Below are 21,094 nucleotides of genomic sequence, written 5' to 3'. Positions count from 1 at the left end.
CTAACCTCATTTGGGAGGCTTACTCTCTTCCTTACAGGTCTGCTCAAGCAGCTGAGCTGATGCTGTTGACCAGGGCCTGCCATCTACTCCGGGATCAGGTTGTCACCATCTACAATGATTCCTGCGTTTGGGATTCCTCATGACTTGGGTAAGATTTGGCACTCCAGGGGGTTCCGCACCTCTGACAGTAAGACCATTTCTAATCCAGGACTAGTGTCTGCACTTTTGTCTGCATGTACACTACCAGCTCAGCTGGCTATTGTAAAGGTCAAGGGTCATGATACAACCTCTGAGTCTGACACTGGCGATGCCTTAGCGGACGAGATCACACATTGGGCAGCTGTTAATGGCCCCTCTTGCACATATGCTATGTCCTTGACATGTGAAGCTGTCTCCATGTTTTCTCATTGCTTGGTGCCAAATGATATCGATCTGTGTTTCTTACAAACTCAGAGTACACAACAGGACTGCTCTCACTGGGTTGATTAGGGCTGTAGTCCTGATTAAAATGGTCTAATCCGTGACCTGGAGGGGCGTATCACCTTTCCTAAATCTATTTTGCCATTTCTTGTGCGCCATTTTCATGGGATTTCACATATTGCACAAAGGGGGAGTGACGGCTAACATTCAAAAACAGTTTTGTATCTCTGCAAAATGTATAACTGTAAAACTCCTCCTAGATTGCTGTTTAACCTGTGCCAGAAGCAACCAGGGTAAAACACAAGCCAAATATGATGCCTTACTGGCTCCAGAATATCCCTTTCAGTGTCTACAGATAGACTTTACACACATTCCACCTTGTGGTCAGTTGAAGTACTTGCTAGTGATTGTAGACAGGTTTTCTAAGTGGACTGAGGCATTTCCCTGTTCTAAGGAAGACGCCCACACTGTGGTTAAAATCCTAGCCAAGGATATAATACCGAGGTACGGTGTCCCTTGTGTAATAGACTCAGATCAGGGACCCTGTTTCATTTCTAAGGTAACTCAGAAACTATGCACCTACCTAACTATTGACTGGAAGTTTCACATCTCTTATCATCCTCAGTCATCTGGCATTTTTGAGAGAATGAATCATACCTTGAAAGAAAGGTTGACAAAGGTCATGATGGAAACAGGAAAGAAGTGGATAGATCTACTGCCAGCAGTGTTGTGTGAGATCAGAATGACGCCCAGTGCCACTACCAAATTGTCTCCATTTGACGTAATTTTTGGTAGACCCCAACGCAACGTCTCTGCTTATCAGCCATAATGTAACTGCTTGACCGAGAGCTCCTCACTCGAGGTCATCCGCTCCCTCTTCTTGCATACTTTACCCCTCCCTTTCTCTTTCGCTCTCCCCATCTCTCTCTACGTACACGAGCAGCTCATGGCTGGGTCATGCTGACTGCATCTAATCTTTACTAACCTTGTCTTTTTCCTTTCTACGTAGACCCTTAGAACATTCCTCACTTTTCCCCGTCATCCTGTAGATTTAGATAGTAGATATAGGACACATATATACTCTGTGCTTTCCTCAGTAAAGTGGAACTCTCTTGATTCACTTCATCCTAATACAGATTACAGAATAATTCACACAATCATAGCCAGTGGACCTATTGATATCCAAAGAGCAGAAGTTAGAATTCAACATGCCTGTCATCCCATTGGAACTTATGCTAACTGCATTTAGATTTAAAAAACTGATCAAAATGTTTCCTCTTTCATTTAAGTCATCACATCCTTGTTCAGAGAATTCTTGCTTCCTTACGGGACTCCCTGGAAGTTCAGGAAACACGTGTAAGAGCCCTGCTGTTCACACTGCCTTGTGTAACCCTAGTCAGATGTTTCTATCAACAAAAATACAAAACAAAAAGAACAACAAAACTCCCCAAAACTGCAAACCATCATAAGACAGTAAAACTGTTCTAGGTACAGGTGCAATGTAGCGATTCCTGAAAAATGTATTTTCATCTTGATCAGGTCCACTCCTTGGTCCTCTGTGTTTCTTTGCACCTATAAGGTTTGTCTTGTACATATTTGTTTGTTGGTGGAGTTGTTTGTTTTTACACTGCTTGTTTACATTGTTTGTTCACCTCCTGTCAGAGGGTGTATGTATTGTTTCTGTCATTTAGGCATCTGATAAAGTGACAAAGGAATTAATCTACAAAACCAAACCGAGTCGATCTACAACAGGTGGTAGTGTGCCACACTGACAGTGGTAGAAAAGAGAATTTTTTTTAAACCAGAATTTACAGAATTAATTTTTCATGTTACATTCTATGTTACATAAAAAATAAATTTACTTCAGATCTCAAGGCAGAGCTGTCTAATGTATGGCAAATAGTACATTGTTAATACATGGATTTAATTAAGTATTGAACACACTCGTATTGGCTGAATGAACCTTTCACTTTTCTGTCATGTCTATCTGCCTAACTATCAGGTGTGTGTGTGTGTGTGTATGTGTGTGTGTGTTAACTCTTCTCTCAGACTGTCAGCTGGAGAAATTACCCATGAGACCACGGAACAAGGCACGAGTCATTGGCGCAGCGAAACACACGCACAAGTTCTGCAATGTGGAAGAGGATGAGAGCATGTACTTGAAAAGGTGTGTGTGTGTGTGTGTGTGTGTGTGTGTGTGTGTGTGTGTGTGTGTGTGTGTGCGTGCGTGCGTGCGTACACGTGTGTTTGTTATTGTATGGTTGATGGATATGAATGTGCCGGGCAGTGGTAGCTCAGTGGTTAAGGTACTTGACTTTTAATTTAAAGGTTCAAGTTAGCACTGTTGGGCTCCTGAGCAAGGCCCTTAACCTTCAATTGCTCAACTTGTACTCAGTCATAATTGTAAGTCGCTTTGGATAAAAGTGTCAGCTAAATGGCATGAATGTATTGGTACATTACTATTCTAATAAATAATTAAAATGATCAAGGCTGGCTGTGTTTGTGTTTGTAAACAAAGGTGGCTGTGGTGTTTGTAAACAGGCTAAATGTCTTTCAGGGCAGGGGGGATCGAGTGACAGTACCAGAAGTGTGGGAAGTACGACGACCTTCACTCACATCAAATTCAAATCTAAAATGTAGAGAATTTCTCTGTACACCAAAAAAAGGAAAGAAAACCAGTTCAGTTGCAGAACATACACACAAGCACACATGATGATACACAGTGACATGAATTACATTCCATTAATGTTAGTGCTTTGCTATAAATACTCTCGCTCTCTCTCTCATATACACACACACACATACTTCTTCTTCATAATTTCTGGTGTTTTAAAGGCTTTTCTCTGTGTGTGTGTGTGTGTGTGTGTGTGTGTGCAACTGTCTTCCAGGTGATGATGAAACGCACCAAAGACATGGGCAAGTTCAGTTCTGTTACCATGGAAGAGATCGAGGCGGTGAGTGCTGTGCTGTGATTGGATCTTTGTGCTGAAACCAAGCTGTATGGATTGTGATTGGCTGATGATAAAAATTTAGATTACTCTAGCGTTCTAGCCAGAATACATGTTTGGCTGCTGTTAGTATACAGTGTTTATTCTTTAACCAGGGTATTTGGAGTTACCTGAGTTAGCTGAAAATTTATGTTATACCCTGCACAGGTCACTGTCTGGCCTGCTTCCGGACACCCGAGTGAGGTGTGAAGGGCTTGGTGATTACCTGATGAGTTTAGGCAGGTGTGTTGGCCTTGATGAAGTACAGTAATATGCAGACCAGGGGTCCTGTGGGCTGGACCTGGAACCTGCTGGTATGGCCTCGGCCCGGGGTGCCCTCGCCCAGTGTAAGCAGTTGCATAGTTCCGTATGTCCGTCCAATGTAGTGGGATTGTCTCCCTGTTGTGATGTGACCAGTTGTCTGTAGTGATACACTTGTGATTGCTTTGAAATATCTGATAGATTCAAATTCATACATAGTAATTGGTGACATAATTGATTCCTTGTTCTTCTAAAAGGGAGTATTAACAAGTGCTGTGAACGCTGTGATTGGCTGCTTCTTTTTTTTTTCTAAAAGGGAATATTATAAACAATAAGTGATGTGAACGTTGTGATTGCCACCTCCTCTGGAAGAAGCAGCCAGACTCTTATACTCAGAATGCTAAAGTCATCGAGAAACAACTAGGGAGGAAAGGAATGAGCAAGAAAAGACTGCAGGAACTGGTGAGACCACATATACACACACACACACACACACACGAAAGAAAAGAGCTGGTGAGAACACACACTTTCTGACAGTCATGCTCACAAAGATAACCAAATAAATATACCCATCCTCTCCCTCACACGGTGGAACGCACCTGTCTGTCAGGCGAGTATATAAACCCTCGTGGAGAACCGAGGGGGAAACTGGTCTGATGAGGTGAACAGCACAGGCTGTGTGTTACACATGAGACTGCATTCACACGGCATGTTCAGTGTGTTATATGTAATGAATATGTAATGAAATATGTACATATTTCATATGTAATGAAAAACACCTTTGTGCTGTGTTAAATATAATGAAGTTTGTAGATGTTTAATGTGTGTTAGTGTGTGGCGCAGTGTGTGTGTTAACGTGTACATGTTCAGTGTGTGTGTGTGTGTTAACGTGTACATGTTCAGTGTGTGTGTGTGTGTTAACGTGTACATGTTCAGTGTGTGTGTGTTAACGTGTACATGTTCAGTGTGTGTGTGTGTTAACGTGTACATGTTCAGTGTGTGTGTGTGTGTGTGTGTGTGTGTGTGTTTGTGTGTGTGTTAACGTGGACATGTTCTCTGTGTGTGTGTGTGTGTGTTAACGTGGACATGTTCAGTGTGTGTGTGTGTGTGTGTGTGTGTGTTAACGTGGACATGTTCAGTGTGTGTGTGTGTGTGTGTGTGTTAACGTGGACATGTTCAGTGTGTGTGTGTGTGTGTGTTAACGTGGACATGTTCAGTGTGTGTGTGTGTGTGTGTGTGTGTTAACGTGGACATGTTCAGTGTGTGTGTGTGTGTGTGTGTGTGTGTGTTAACGTGGACATGTTCTGTGTGTGTGTGTGTGTGTGTGTGTGTGTGTCCTGGTCACGTGTGTTCTGATGAGACACATGAATAGAAACAGAAATGATAAATAAGTATTATGTGGAAATAAAGCTGCCCCCTTAACCATGATGCGTCAGAGGTGGGAACCGCGTTTTACTGCAGTGCATTTGATGTTTTTCCTAAATATGCAGCCTGTGTTTTTGTGTGTGATAACATGAGAGAGGAAGAATTTTTCTAAGCCAGCTGAAATTTATTTTATACATGTTTATTTACATTTGTTTTTCCTTTTAAATAAAGCTTTACAGAGACTACTCTACCTCCTGATGGCTGACATCATGATGTTTTACTTACCTGTCCAACTACTGGTCTGCTCTTAATAACGTCGAAACACTCTCTCCCTCACACTCACACTCTCTCTCTCTCTCTCTCTCTCTCTCTCTCTCACTCACTCACTTTTGCATGCTGGCTTTCAGTAACACTGCCCACCACCACCTGCAGCTCCCGTTCTCCACCTGTACCTTGTGGCCTCTGACCCCCGCCCCACCCCGCCCCCCACCCCACCTGGCTGACTGAGAGAGTACTTGGCCATTCCAGCCAACCCGAGCATCAGGGTCAGCTGTTCCAGAGGACAGACGAGTGTCACGGCAGACGCAGCGCGGTTAAACACACCGAACAAGTCGCTGGCGTAGCATTAAAGGCAGCCCGGGTGCTGCTGAGCGTGTCACTGCTTCAGAACCCAGACTGGGCGGAGTTGCTGGTGAGGATGATGGGAGATTACGGGATTTCACATCCCCAGTGCCAGAGTCCTGGCCCAGAAATGAGGAACTTCTGGAAGGTTCTGCCATTAGCAGTTTGGGCCTGTTAATCTGGAACCCTGGAAATCCCATCTGCTAGTCAAGCATAATCAGAGGGGAATTATATTCAAAGTGAAACAAAATAGCCATTGATCTGGTTTTAGTAGTGCATGAATATATCAGGATTATCAGGAATCCCTGTGGTTTGACATCCCTGAACTTCAGTGGGAATAACCAGTTTTACAATCACCAGAGGATCACACTCGTTAAAATCAAGGCTCTGAAGTGTGTGTGTGTGTGTCGTCAGTATTGTATAGCATAGTAAGTCCACTCAAACACTGCGTCATAGCCGTTTATGAGAGACATAGTTATTACACATCAAGCACAGACACATTTCCATCAGTGTGCATGTTTATTTATTAATGAAGTATGATAAAACTCATCTTCAGGGTCTTCACTCGGATGTCCTGCATGAACTTAACCTCCTCTGTGTGTGTGTGTGTGTGTGTTTCTGTGTCCTGTTGGTAAAGGTTAATACCTGTCTCAAGAGATTGTGTATGTGAGAGAGAATGAGAGAGAGAGAGGAGAAGAGAGAGCGAGAGAGAGAGAGAGAAAAGGGAGAGATGGTTCTTTTGTGAGTGTCCTGTGTACATTTATGTCCTCTATTCACCATTACACTGATCTAAGACCTCTATTCTCCAGTACACTGTAATGATTAGGCCCTCTATTCACCAGTGCACTGCAGTGATCTAAGCCCTCTATTCACCAGTACACTGTAATGATCTAAGCACTCTATTCATCAGTACACTGCAGTGATCTATGCCCCCTGTTTCTCTTGCACAAACTAGCTGTTGGGACCTGGTACATCTGGTCAGCACATTCTCACCCATAAACAGGCCAGGTTAGATGCTGTAGCTCTCCATACAGAGTACCATTATAGAATATAAGATCAACTATAGAACAGCTCTGTGGATTACTTTTCTGTCATAATTATTTAAAAGTAATTTATTATCAATTAATGGTATTATTCCAATTCACGTGTCATGGACAAAAATTGCCCATTATGATACTAATTAAAGGTTAGCCCATATTACTTCTTATGTACTCCTGTTTAAATTGTTGTTATTATATCTGACATGTACTGCTGTCTGGTTTGTTATTATAGCTTTTTAACCCTATGACATATTCTGTACAAGGCTTTCAAGACGACATTAATCAAGAATGTTCCTTCTGTCTTGTTAATTATTGTCAATAATGTGCTAACATTATGAATGGAGGTTTTATGAATATTAATACATTTTCACAGCATTCCCTGCTGCCTACTTCATAAAGGCTGTTGTCGGGGCAACCAAGTCTATTATGACGCCACATAGCGAGTATATATATTTTAGTGTGCTGCGCAGTTTTCTGTTATAACGACTTTGATCGCATCATGGCAGAATATCAGGTAAGTTTTCCCTTCCATCCTCATGAAACCGGGAGGTTAGAAACGATGGAAATTGTGCGCCGTCGGTTTTGGGGAAAGTGTAGCCGTTGTCATAACTACGGAGACAATATCTGTGTTTAGCAGCAACCACAGAGGATGTCGCTTTGTGTATTTAGTTCACTATGCTAATGCTAGCTAGCTTGTTAACTAACGGTAGGGTTTAGGTATTTCATATCTAATATTAGCTAGCTAGCTAACATGTGGCTAGAGTTAGTTTAGCCTCCTGTATTGACACTATTTTCATTATGTTTTCCCACCGGTTTTTGGGCGGTCCATTTTTTAGCCTTTTGATGTGGAACTATTCTGTTTACACTTTTGTTTGTAATACTGAGTTACAGATGATCGATGTAAAATTATCAACGGCTTCCACCAATGAAAGAACCTCATATGGCTCAGAACCCCAAATGAGCACAACACGCTTTGGGGTTCCTACTGTGTCTCTTTGTGCAGTACACCACTGTCTTCGTACAGTTTTCCTGAAGGTAGAAAAGGAATTCTGTACAAGTGTTGCTGGGTCACAGGTGACACAACCATGGAATGGCCATTTTACCTCTGCAGCTGAATGTGTGCATGGGCTTTTGTTCAGTGCAACTGGAGTGCATGTGGAGAATAGGATGTACCTCCCTGAGGAGTTCCACAGTTCAGTCATTGAAGCTGTGTATAATGAGCTCCTCAGAAGAATTGAGGCCAGGAAAAATGTGAATGTGACCCAAGCATTCATCAGTGGTGGTCTGGTGCTTGGAGGAGCCTTATCATTTGTTAAGGTCATTCAGAGGAAAGATCTGGCCCAGTTCCTCTACTGTCCCTCCACAGACGGCTCAAGATCTGCAAAGCTGACAACAGTAAGGACCACTGTATCTGGTGTGGCTGAAGCTAAGACCAGGCAGACACACTGGATACATCGCCTAATGGGGAGGATCTCAAGAACTGTCAGGAAGGTAAAGTAGTGGTCTATTTTATATATTTATGTTCTTAATGAATTTAGTAGCATGACAGTCCATGGAAGAACAAGAACAAGCTCTGAGTTTTGGTGTGCATAAAAGTAAGGCTCTTCAGAAGCAGAGAAAAACAGTTTGCTTTTTAGAAAGCTCGAATGTTAAACACCATTTGGTTTCTGATGGTATTTCTTTCTCGTTTTAGATCTACACCGGAAGCCGAACTCTCTGCAAAAGATGTCAGAGCTCTTTCTCACAGAGGATAAGCTCCATGTTTAAAAAACAAAAACAAAAAACACTTCACAAGTGATGGTGTTGATGCTCTCCTTTATGAAGAATCAGTTCCATGTTTAAAAAATGTGGAAATAAATAAAGATGTACTGATGTAAAATGTAGACCAGTCACTTCACTCACTATCTGACATGATATATAGACACATGAAGAGAGAGAATAAGGCACCATAAAACCCATGAACACATAAATTACATAGAACAAGTTTCAGTATGTAAATTCTCTTTAAGGTGTTTACAACATGTAGACAGTGGAAGGATTTTTGAAGTGTTTGTAATGGTAGCAGTTCCTGGGATGAGCAGAGACCGGACATTGAGACCGCTTCCAAACGCACACACGCCTGCTCCCTGCTTTCATAGACCCAGGCAGTGCAAACACCAGGAATTATAGGCAGAGGCATATCGGAATAGCAGCGAATGAACAAGAACAACAGGTGCCTTTGTAGCATGTTTCAAGTAGAAACTAGTAGTGTAAATTATCCATCATATGCCAGCTTTGAGTGGGTCAAGAGCATGTGCCATAATCGGTTTGTCCATCTGCTTATATTGTGTGGTATCTAGAATTTCAGACAGTCATTAGAAAATTAGGTACCAGAATCCTTTATTGTTTTATTTGAAACCATATGCTTAGATTACTTTGAATAATGATGTGTATGGTGTATGTATGAATATTAAGTCTTTATCATCACTGTGCACTACTGAAATTCTTGTAAAATGAGTTTGAGTTACTTCCAAAATGGCGGCACACTGTACTGTATTCACCCACAGACATTTGAGTGCTGCATTTAAATTGGGGGGGGGGGGGGGGTCTCCAAAGCTGGCACTTCTCAGGGCTGCAGTCATGTGGGTTTACAGTGTGAACGCCTCCGTCTTTTCCATTTAATTCCGTTACAGCAGTTACATGAAGCGGGTCACCACAGAGTGTTGTCTCTGTGATTTAGAAAATGGTCTGCTGATGACATGCGGTCCAAAGATGACAGACAAGGTATCGACAGCTTCATCAGGTACTTGTGAAGGCCACAAAGACCTGTAGATTTACTATTTAATGCTGCAGAACTTAGCTAACTGCTAAGAGTACAGTTAAATTAGATCAGTGTACTGGTGAATAGAGGGCTTAGATCAGTGTAGGGGTGAATAGAGGTCTTAGATCAGTGTACTGGTGAATAGAGGGCTTAGATCAGTGTAGGGGTGAATAGAGGGCTTATATCAGTGTAGGGGTGAATAGAGCGCTTAGATCAGTGTAGGGGTGAATAGAGGGCTTAGATCAGTGTAGGGGTGAATAGAGGGCTTAGATCAGTGTAGGGGTGAATAGAGGGCTTAGATCAGTGTACTGTGTGACACTCGTCTGTCCTCTGTAACAGCTGACCCTGATGCTCGGATTGGCTGGAATGGCCAAGTACTCACTCAGTCAGCCAGGTGGGGTGGAAGGGCAGGGCAGGGCAGGGCAAGGCAGGACAGGGCAGGGGGCAGAGGCCACAAGGTACAGGTGGAGAACGGGAGGTGCAGGTGGTGGAGGGCAGTGTTACCGAAGGCCAGTATGCAAGAGTGAGAGTGACAGAATGTGACATTGAGAGAGAGAGAATGTGAGAGAGAGAATGTGTGTGTGTGTGTGTGTGTGTGTGTGTGTGTGTGTGTGTGTGTGTGTGTGTGTGTGCGGGAGGGAGAGAGAGTGAGAGAAAAAACACACAAACACACACACACCTGATAGTTAGGCAGATAGACATGACAGAAGAGTGAAAGGTTCATTCAGCCAATACGAATGATCTGCATTAAATACATAATTAAATCTCTGTATTAACAATTTACCATTTTCCATACAGTAGACAGCTCTGCCTTGAGATCTGAAGTAAATTTATTTTTTATTTAATATAGAATGTAACGTGAAAAATAAATTCTGGTTTTAAAAAAATTCTCTTTTCTACCACTGTCAGTGTTACAACACTACCACCTGTTAGTAGATCGACTCTGGTTTTGTAGATTAATTCCTTTGTCACTTTATCAGATGCCTAAATGACAGAAAAAATACATTCACCCTCTGACAGGAGGTGAACAAGCAATGTAAACAAGCAGTGTAAACACAAACAACTCCACCAACAAACAAATATGTACAAGACAAGCCTTATAGGTGTGAAGAAACACAGAGGACCAAGGAGTGGAACTGATCGAGATGAAAATACATTTCAGGAATCATTACATTGCAGCTGTACCTAGAACAGTTTTATTGTTTTATGATGGTTTGCAGTTTTGGGGAGTTTTGTTGTTCTTTTTGTTTTGTATTTTTGTTGATAGAAACATCTGACTAGGGTTACACAATGCAGTGTGAATAGCAGGGCTCTTACACGTGTTTCCTGAACTTCCAGGGAGTCCTGTAAGGATGCAAGACTTCCCTGAACAAGGATGTGATGATTTAAATGAAAGAGGAAACATTTTGATCAGTTTTTTAAATCTAAATTAAGTTAGCGTAAGTTCCAGTGGGATGACAGGCCTGTTGAAAGTCTTCCTTAGAACAAGGAAACGCCTCAGTGCACTTGGAAAACCTGTCTACAATCACTAGCACGTACTTCAACTGACCACAAGGTGGAATGTGCGTAAAGTCTATCTGTAGACACTGAAAGGAATATTCTGGAGCCAGTAAGGCATCATATTTGGCTTGTGTTTTACCCTGATTGCTTCTGGCACAGGTTAAAGAAACACCTTAATATGATTTTGTGTGGTTCATTCATTCATCTACTCTGTTTTTGATGTGTAGGTAATGGTTTTGGAGGTCTACTAGTGTCAAAAAACAGGTTGATTTCAGTCAATGTTTAAATAAACCAAATAGGACATGAGATGTTTATGTTGAGATGTTTTTAAGACTGTTGCAGTGTTTTTCAAAGATGGGAAAATGGTTATGCTTATGAATACTGTGGTGACTTCATCCACTTTTATTAAGAAATAATATTTTTTTCCACTGTGCTTGGACTCAGTTGGTTTCTCTTTTTGAAAAGAACTTCCCCAGCTTTGAAGAAAACACTTTCACATGGTACTGAGAAGGCAGGGGTGCACAAGTATCCCACAGCAAGCCTGTAGAGATTTGGATATATGCACCTCTGCCTCTGCCAGTACTGGAGGGGACCCTGTGTTCTGCTTTTCTTCAGTTCTGCCAGGTCTGCACTTCAACTGTGGCATCAGCAGTGATATTGTGAGTTCTTCTGGCCTCCATGAATGTGGCATCAAAATCACACCACAGTTTGTTTCCTGAGAAGCAAAACCAGATAATATGAATGAGGTTATAACTCTGAAATTGACTTTAATCCAATGCAAAAATACTAACCAGGTCTTTCAGCTACAGCATCCTGTGATGTTGACGCTGCAGCTGGGGTTGAATGTGACTGTCTAGACCTTATTACATTGGCACATTCAAAGGTGAGTTGTTTTATTCCTTCATCTGCCTTTTTTGGGCTAAAGGATCCAAGTGATTTGTATCTTGGGTCTAGCAGCGTTCCCAGCGATATAATGCTCATGCTGTGTGGAGCTTTTCCCTAAGGAGCCTGATGAGGTCTCTCCCAGTTCACTAGCTACCGTTACCTTTGCTGCCTCTTCCTGGAGCATCTTTTCCACCATTTTCAATAATAGCACCACTTTGGAGCCAGATACCTTTTTCTCCTCTGACAGCACCACAGTGGCCTTGTGAAAAGGAGACAGTATAGACAGGAGCTCACAAACATTATTTTACTCATCAGAGGTCAGAGCACGAATACCAGTTTGTAAGCCTGCCAGTGCTTACAGGCTCCCTGAGTTCTACTAATCGCTCCAGCATTTGAAAGCTGCTGTACCACCTTGTTTCAACCTCCTGAATCAGTTTCTTTTTTGGTTTTCCCATATGCTCTTGAACAAGGTCCAGCTTCTCCTTTAACAATAAAAACCTAAACGTTACATATGTAGCAATATAACACAATGTGTAAACAAATGTGAAAATAATTTTATGAACTTAAATAGTTAATTAACTTAAATAAAACTAAACTAGCCCACCAGCTTCCTTGCCTTTGTATGAATGGCAAATAGCTCTTGTTTTTGTTATGCATTCTATGACCCTGGACTACTCTGACTACGACTCTGGATTTGCCCCTAATAAATTTCGCTCTCCTACGCACATGCAACCGCCTCATTATCACTCACCATTACAATAACCTGAACAATAAGGGGAACTCTTAAATAAAACATGTTGACAAATGGCACCTAAACTATTTAAACTATTTAAAAGATGTTACAGACAAAATTGCCTGTTTTTCCATGACTTGACAAAAGTATTTACAGTTGCATTAAATTACATCACAGGATCTCGTAGTGTGTGTGTGTGTGTGTGTGTTTAAACATACAGAGTTATAATTATATGTGTATGCACGAGATTGGTCACGGTGACGGGATCTAGAATGATTGTGGGATTGGGGCAGTTCAGCTCCAGTTCCTGACAGAAAGATCACAACAGCATCACTGCACAAGATCTTAACAAGTAGGTAAGCATAATGTTTCAGCAGTTACCATAGTAACCACTTCTACAGATTTGTGTCTGTGTCCTCTAGTGAGCTCAGCATCAGGAAGTAACTATTACAGTGATGGAGAACTGTTTAGAAATCAAACTAAAACAAATCTGGATCTTGTAGAGAGATATTGTTGTAAATGTAGAATAGAAACATACTCAGAGTTCAAAGTGAATGAACCAGTGGAGAGAATGAGCCACACAAAGGGGGGGGGGGTACACAACAACAACAACAACAACAACAACAACCACCACCACCCTGATCACCACCTGTGCTCCGTCATAACTATGATCACTGCTGAAGCTCCAGTCTGTCATATTAACACACAGCATAATTACTGCACCATCACTGACTACATTTACTTATTAACACACAGCATAATTACTGCACCATCACTGACTACATTTACATATTAACACACAGCATAATTACTACACCATCACTGACTACATTTACATATTAACACACAGCATAATTACTGCACCATCACTGACTACATTTACATATTATCACACAGCATAATTACTGCACCATCACTGACTACATTTCCATATTAACACACATCATAATTACTGCACCATCACTGACTACATTTACATATTAACACACATCATAATTACTACAGTGAACAGTGATATTGAGGGTGAAGTATTTGTTGATTTATTGGAGGTCGTATGTAGAGGGATTGAGCTTCAGGAGCAGACAAGGCCAAACAAAAAAAAAAACATAAGCCACACTAGAAATAAAAATTATTAGTTAGTTACATTTATTTAGTGCCTTTCTCAAACTCAAGGATGCTTTACAGGCAGAAATCAGCTTTTACACTCACATCACTCACAGACAGATGAGAAGCAGCAGCCCTTTTGTAAACAGCATACGAAGACATTTACACATTAACGGGATCTACACAAACCATCGTTACTGCTACAGGGCCAGGAGTTAACACACAGCATAATTACTGCATCATCACTGACTACATTTACATATTAACACACAGCATAATTACTACACCATCACTGACTGCTACAGGGCCAGGAGTTAACACACATGTAGCGACAAGGACCAACAAAGGGACACACACGGACAGGGTTTAAATAGACATATTGACACTTAACAATAAACCCTGTGTATGTAATCCCGAAGTGGCGTGGTTATAAAACATTTATTCACAGTACGTGTGGATCCCCCCGCACACGGCGGGCCTCACCACGTGACTTATGGGGGAGTAGCAGTCTGTGACAATAATGCTCACAGAAATCAAGTATACACATGAAAAACTGTAAACAATTTCACCGTTTCTCCTTCAAACAACAAGAAGAAAGGAAATAAATATATACAGTACTTATACATACATACACATATAACATCATATACACATTCCTTTCCCCACAGGGCTACATGTAGATAATGTTTATTAGTCTGTTTTATGGTGGTGTCTAATTAGTTGTGTGTTCATGATTAGGCAGGTCTGGCTATAAGGTTTTTGTTAACTAGAATTAATGAAGTTTCATTACTGAATCTATTTCAGCACCCAGTAATGTTTGTGGTTCACAGTGGTCATTTATACTTCATCAGTTTAACTCTCTCTTACATGACAATCACATATAAACAGTTAAAAACTGAGTGGCAGTGTGGAATGGGTGATGAATACAGTGGTAACCACAAAACTGTTCAGTAAATGACCTGTACAAATGTAAGTGAGCGGTAAGGAGGCGGACGTAAGTGTGGAGAAGAGCAAGATTTATTACAGGCAAATCCAAAATCAGAGTCATTGTAGCAGTCCAGGGTGATAGAGCCAACACGGAGAGTACGTGGATACATGAGCAAACAAACAAAACACACGAAGGCAAACAGGGGAAGCAGGCTATAACAAAGGCTAGGAAACACAAAGGCACGGAGTACAAACTTAAATACATGCATATACAGGCTTTCAAAAACAGTCACCAAACTCCATGAACAGCCAAGACAAGGGGAAGAAGACAGGGTTTAAATACATGAACTAAACGAGGCACAGGTGTGGAAAATCAAACGAGGGGCGGAGAAAACGAAACTGCGAAATGGAACTAAAATACACAAGATGGAACACACGGAACACAGAAGCTGGGAGGGACTAGCCGTGACAACATGTTGCTATGGTAACTGGGTTTCTTTTTTTGGAGGGGAATTTATTGGTGTAGAATCATAGCTGAGGAATGGATCCTAGACCTCCGTACGAGACCTCACCATGTCAGGTGTTTATCATGAAGCACAAGGTGAAGTAGTGGTCGACCGATTCATTGGCCAATTAAATGTCTTTTTTATAATCAGCACTGGCATTGTTATTTTCCTTCCTGCCGTCGACTGAGAAGGTTGGGTGGGGGGTGAGAGGTGGGTCTTCTTTATTTATTTATTTTTTATTACCTGTGGAGATTTTTATTTAAAATAAGTGCCCTGCTGACAGAGTACAGATATACTTAAGCAAACAGTGCAGAAAATAACCGTCATAAATGTTCATTTAAGTTCTCAATTGGTACCATTAAAAAATAGGAATTCAACAAACACTTGAATGGAAGGGCTGCTGTACATGTGGAGATGTTGATTTAAGAAAAAATTGAAGTGGTCTCATTTTTTTCCAGAGCTGTATATTGTCCAGTTAAAGCACTGCTTTCTTTTCAGCCAATAGGATGGAAAATTTGTCAGTGTTCAATAGATGCTTAGAGTTGGGGTGGGTCGTCTCAAATTTTGTAAAGTAAATTTGTTGTGTTTGACTGAATGTTTCACATTCAGTGAGAAAGTGCAGCTCTGTCTCTACAGTGTCATTTTTACACTGCTGACAGAGTCTGCTCTTCTGCAGACTGCATGACTTACATTGGCTGGTCTGGATGGGCAGGTTGTGTTCCTCGAGTCTGTACTTTGTCAACGTGTTTCTGTGTTTAATGTCATTCACTTTGTACAGGTAGTCTGCTACAGTGTACTGACATTTTCGGGTCAGATAACAGTGCATTTTGCTTTGAGCTTGTGTTTGTGTGTTCCAACGGGTTTTCTGTAGTGTTATCATTTGGTTTGGTCTGATTGTTTGTATTTCAGACTGGTCCTGGTCTGTTACAGTGTTAGTGTTTGTTAATGAACTCAGTGTCACGGCCAGCTGTGTGAGGGGATTATTTTCTCTGCTCATATCTTGGCACTGCAGGGCTTTATAGTGGTACCAGTAGTAGTGAGCATTTTTTAAGTATAGCCAATATTCAATAATCCTTTTTTGAATTTGAAATAATAGTGTAAATTGGCCTAATTCAGCTGTATAGGCATTATTTGTTGTTTTCCTGTGCACTTTCAGGATATTTTTACAGAATTCAGAGTGCATAATTTCAGCTGGGTGTTTGTTCCATTATGAGTAGCCCTCACACTTCACAACCATATAGCAGAATTGGTTGTATAATAGACTGGAATATTTTGAGCCACATTTAAATTGGTATTTGAATGTGAATTTGACGTTTGATTGCATAGAATGCCCTGCTTGCTTTCTCTCTCAGTTGACTGGCTGCTGGATTGAAGTTTCCAGTTGAAATAATCTTTAATCCTGAGTAATTATAATTTGTACATGTTTCTAGCGTTTGTGTCCATAATGTGAAACTTGTGTGGTGTGTTTGCTTGAGATCTGGCTCTTTTTGGAAAATGATGCTTTTGGTCTTTTTCAGGAATTTTATACTTCTGTGTTTAATCATTTCATTTCAAATGCCATCAGACACACTTGCGTTTTTTTTGTTTTTAAGAATAGAAATTTGATTTCTAAGTTCCTGCTCAGTAATGGGTGAGTCCAAGGGATTCTAGAAGTCTTTTATTGGTAGTTCTAATATATTACATTTTTCAGTTATATGCTTTTGTTCAGGTCTTGTATTTTTGAGTAATTGATTGTAAAGAGATTTAATATGTGTTATCCAATATGTGTTTTGAAAAGCCAATTCTTCTTATTTAGATTTATTGAGAGTGTTCAAGAAATGTGTCTAAAAGTGTTTGAATTTCTTGAGAGTTGATTGCTTTCTGGAACTCCTCTGTGCTGTTTTGGGCCCATCTGTATCGTCTCCTGGTATTAAACAGCTGACTGGTCAGTGTGGGTGCAGCACTGTTAGTCTCTGTCCTACTAATGAACACAGTGATTTGGCTGTGATCAGACAGAGAGGTTAGTAGCTTTACAGTGAATGTACTGAGAGAGAAAGGATCTAAATCTGTTATCATGTAATCCCCTGTTATCATGTAATCACCTCTATTGCCAAGAGGTGAGCAAAAGGTGGATCTCCCCAAAGAGTCGCCTCATAACCTACTGTTGACAATGTACAGACCCAGATTTTGTCAGAGCTGCAGGAGGTCTTTTCCATTCCTGTTTACCTGTGTGTCAGAATGATATCAGGAAAGAAACATTTCCTTGTATTAACAGCCCTGTGGACCTCGAGAAATGTGTACTTTGAAAATGATCAGAACATTCTTGGAAAATACAAAACATGCAAAAGGGGTTCGGGTAGAAGAGGACTTTCCAGATCTGGCAGGATTTATACAGTCTTTTCAGTGTTTGAGAAGCAATTTATAGGAGGAAGGTTTTACTGATCTAAACCTGCAACTTAACGATGAAGGTAAGAAGATTGCTTAATTTTTGTGTCACTTTTTTGTTTAGATTTAATGTTCATTTTCAAAATGAGTGTGTGCGGTGTGGCAACACTTAATGGGGCCGGGGATGTGAATAAAAGAACACAGTTTTTTCAGTTAATCAAATTTAAAGGAAATAATGTAGATTTTGCTCTATAGTGATAGACAGAATGAAGCAGACTGGCCGAGAGAGTGAGAAGGTAAAGCCTTCCTTAGTCACAACAGTACCATGTCTGGGGGTGTGGCTGTGTCATGTCTGGGGGCGTGGCTGTGTCATGTCTGGGGGCGTGGCTCTGCCCCTTCCCAACAGCTGGGTTCCACTATTTGTAGTGGAGGATATTGATGCTCTTAAAGTAAAAAAAAAACAAAAAACGAAACTAGCTGACCTGCTTGGGGTAAAGGTACAGGGGGCCCTGGTATGTTCTCCTTTTCAGAACATGACACAGATGTACTCTCTGTCCAAGTTTTTCTTTGGTGTAGAGCATAAACATGGTCAGAGCAGATGGATACATGCCTTGAAGTCTGGTACTGTACTCTCAGATCCTGTGGAGATTTGAAGAAGAGCAGCACAGTTTAAACTACGCTGTATACCAGCGAATATAGATCATACCAGGAGTTGGAAAATATTTACTTAGATGGTTCCCCTCAGGTAGAAGAAGAGGCTGTATTGGGTCTCGAGGGGCCAATGTCCCTGGTGGAGTTGCAGGTTCCCCTTCAGAGCATGGAGGGTGGGAAAGCCCCAGGTATTGATGGACTGCCAGTGGAGTTTTACAAATCCTTCTGGTCTGTGGGTGGAAAGGATGTGCTGAACAATGACAGTCTCACAAAAGGAAGCACTCTTTATTTGTGGGTATAATTACACACAGAAGAAGAAAGCACAATGTCAACTTCTGAATTTAATAAGTTGGCAGTGTGGCTCAGTAGGAAGTGTTTGAGGGTCAGAGTGACAGTAGTATTGTAAAGGTGGTGAAGAGTCATATAGTGTTAGATTTTAAGTTTTATTCTGCTATGAATGATATGACTACTTTTGAAAATATTTGGGGTTACAGTGATGTTTTGTGAAAGATGAGGGAGTGGATTTTGGTGTTTCTTTAAATTTTCTTTTTCCTTTTTGAAATTGTATGGTGTGTTTGAATGTGCTTGTATATAATTGTTTAATAAAGTTTATTGAGAAATCTGAAAATTTCTCTCTGTCCTTCTCCATCTGGGTCCCCATAGGGCTCTCTCCCTCTCTCTCTCTCTCTCTCTCTCTCTTTCTCTCCTCTTCTTCATCTTGAGTTCAGGTTTCCAAGCTGCTCTTTCTTTCTCTCTCTCTCTCTCTCTCTCTCTCTCTCTCTCTCTCTCTCTGTCTCCCCCTTCTCCATCTGGAGTCCAGGTCTCGGAAAGAGAGAGAGAGAGAGAGAGAGAGAGACAGAGAGAGACTCCAGACTGAGGGAGAGACAGTGGAACAGAGAGAGGGATGTGCGCACAGGCACCCAGACTCCGCATGGAAAGAGAAAGATGGAGAGAGAGAGAGAGATGGAGGGCCGCATGGCGACCCAGACTCCAGATGGAGTGAGAGAGAGAAATAGAGGGAGAGAGAGAAAGAGGGTGAGCCGCATAGGGACCCAAACTCCAGATGGAAAGAGAGAGAGAGAGAGAGAGAGAGAGAGAGAGAGAGAGAGAGAGAGAGAGAGAGAGAGAGAGAGAGGGAGAGAGAGAGAGAAATGAGAGGGAGGGCCGTACAGGACTATGGATGTAGGGAGAGGGAGGGAGGAGACCAGAACTCCAGATGGAGAAGTGGAGACTCTCTCCCTCCATTCAGAGTCTGTCACAGTGTGACCCTCCTTCCCTCTCTCTCTCTCTCTCTCTCTCCCCCTCTCTCTCTCTCTCTCTCTCTCCCTCTCTCTCTCTCTCTCTCTCTCCCTCCCTCCATCAGGAGTCTGGGTCCCCGTGTGCATCTCCCTCTCTCTTGCCAAAGCTTTGATAAAGACATTAACACTAACAACAGATGACAACAACAATATTATAACCGCTTACAATATTAGTAACAACAACAATAATAATAGAACTACAACACACCCAATAATAATACCAATAATAATACCAATAATAATACCAATAATAATAATAATAATAATACCAATAATAATAATAATAATAATAATACCAATAATAATAATACCAATAATAATAATGCCAATAATAATAATAATAATAATAATAATAATAATAATAATAATAATGTCTCTGTGTCTCTGGTATCTGACTTGGTCCCTCACTGTCCCTCAGACTGTGGCAGGAGTCAATGTACAGCGCTGCCAGTGTGCTGAATCTTTATGTTCACCAACAACATACGGCAGCTTCTCCTCATCAGGGAGATTTTTAAATACGTGGCTAATTTTTTTTAAAGAATTTAGTTCTAATCTGTCTAAATGTTGTACATTCATTCAGAAAGTGCAGCTTTATCTGGGTCTTATAGTCCTGGCACTGCTGACACAGTCTCTGCTCTTCAGGTAAAGAGGACTGTTTATGTCTGCTGGTCTCTATGGCCAGGCGGTGGTCACTGAGTCTGTACTTGGTCAGGGTGGACCTCAGTTTTGGATCAGACAGTGTTCTTAGGTAATCTGCCACACTGTACTTTTGATTTAGGGCCAGATAACATTTTGATTGAGTTTCCCAATAAGTGATGTTGTTTGTAATTCTGATTAGGTTTGCTGTTATTTTCTGGTCCTCAGCATGTGTAGCGTTAGTGTGTGTTAGTGTAGTGTTACTGTGTTAATGCTGAACTGTATTTCCGGACCAGCTGAGTGAGGGCACTGTTCTCTTTGCTCAGCTCTTGGTACTCCAGACCTTTAGAATGATATGTTTGGAATTTAACTGCCCTTGTTTCTGTCTTTATTATTAATAGATCTCTGCCCAGCTCTGCCCCGTGTGCTTTGTTTGTGGTGTTCCTGTGCACCTTTAATGATGTTGCTCCACTTAAGAATACAATCATTAGGGACAAAAAATTAGTACCTTGGTATAATGAGCACATGCACAATTTAAATCAAAACACTCTCCTCACATGATGCAGAAAAGATGGTCCATGCATTTATTACATCAAGATTGGACTACTGTAATGCAGTAATATCTGGCGGTAACATTAAGCACTCCAAGTGGATACAAAAGAAAAGGTTTTTATTGGCTCCCAGTGCTCCAGTGCAAAAGAAAAACCACATCCCATCAAAAACATACAAAAATGTTCGAAAAAGGAAAGTTTAGCATTTACAAGAATAAAAGTCCAGCAATCATAAATTCTCCAATATCAATCAACTTCAAAACATCACTCTTGAATTTTCCCTTAAAAACTTAAATATGGAAAAACAGCAAATGAGGTGATGTCACTTCCTGTCTTTGGGCAGGCATATTCCCCATAAAAGTCCCCTTTAACACACTATGGTTTCTTTTCCCTCCAAAACAACATGGAAGTCTCTCCACAAAAATAATCACAGGTATGTTATTTT

The 21,094-nt window shown here is 41.1% G+C and overlaps 1 long non-coding RNA gene across 1 annotated transcript; it reads left to right on the top strand.

Moving 5' to 3' along the window:
- The first annotated feature begins 3,302 nt into the window (after positions 1 to 3,302).
- Positions 3,303 to 4,124, top strand: LOC145657470 (uncharacterized). Its single transcript, XR_014123147.1, has 3 exons — positions 3,303 to 3,374; positions 3,576 to 3,650; positions 3,985 to 4,124. It is a non-coding gene; the product is annotated as an uncharacterized LOC145657470 (long non-coding RNA).
- Positions 4,125 to 21,094: the final 16,970 nt, after the last annotated feature.

This window comes from Electrophorus electricus, chromosome 1 (genome assembly GCF_041902795.1).
Source record: "Electrophorus electricus isolate QZ-2024a chromosome 1, ASM4190279v1, whole genome shotgun sequence".
Taxonomy (NCBI): Eukaryota; Metazoa; Chordata; class Actinopteri; order Gymnotiformes; family Gymnotidae; genus Electrophorus; species Electrophorus electricus.
The sequence above is the reverse complement of the archived record's forward strand: the minus strand, read 5'-3'. Positions and strand labels throughout refer to the sequence as shown.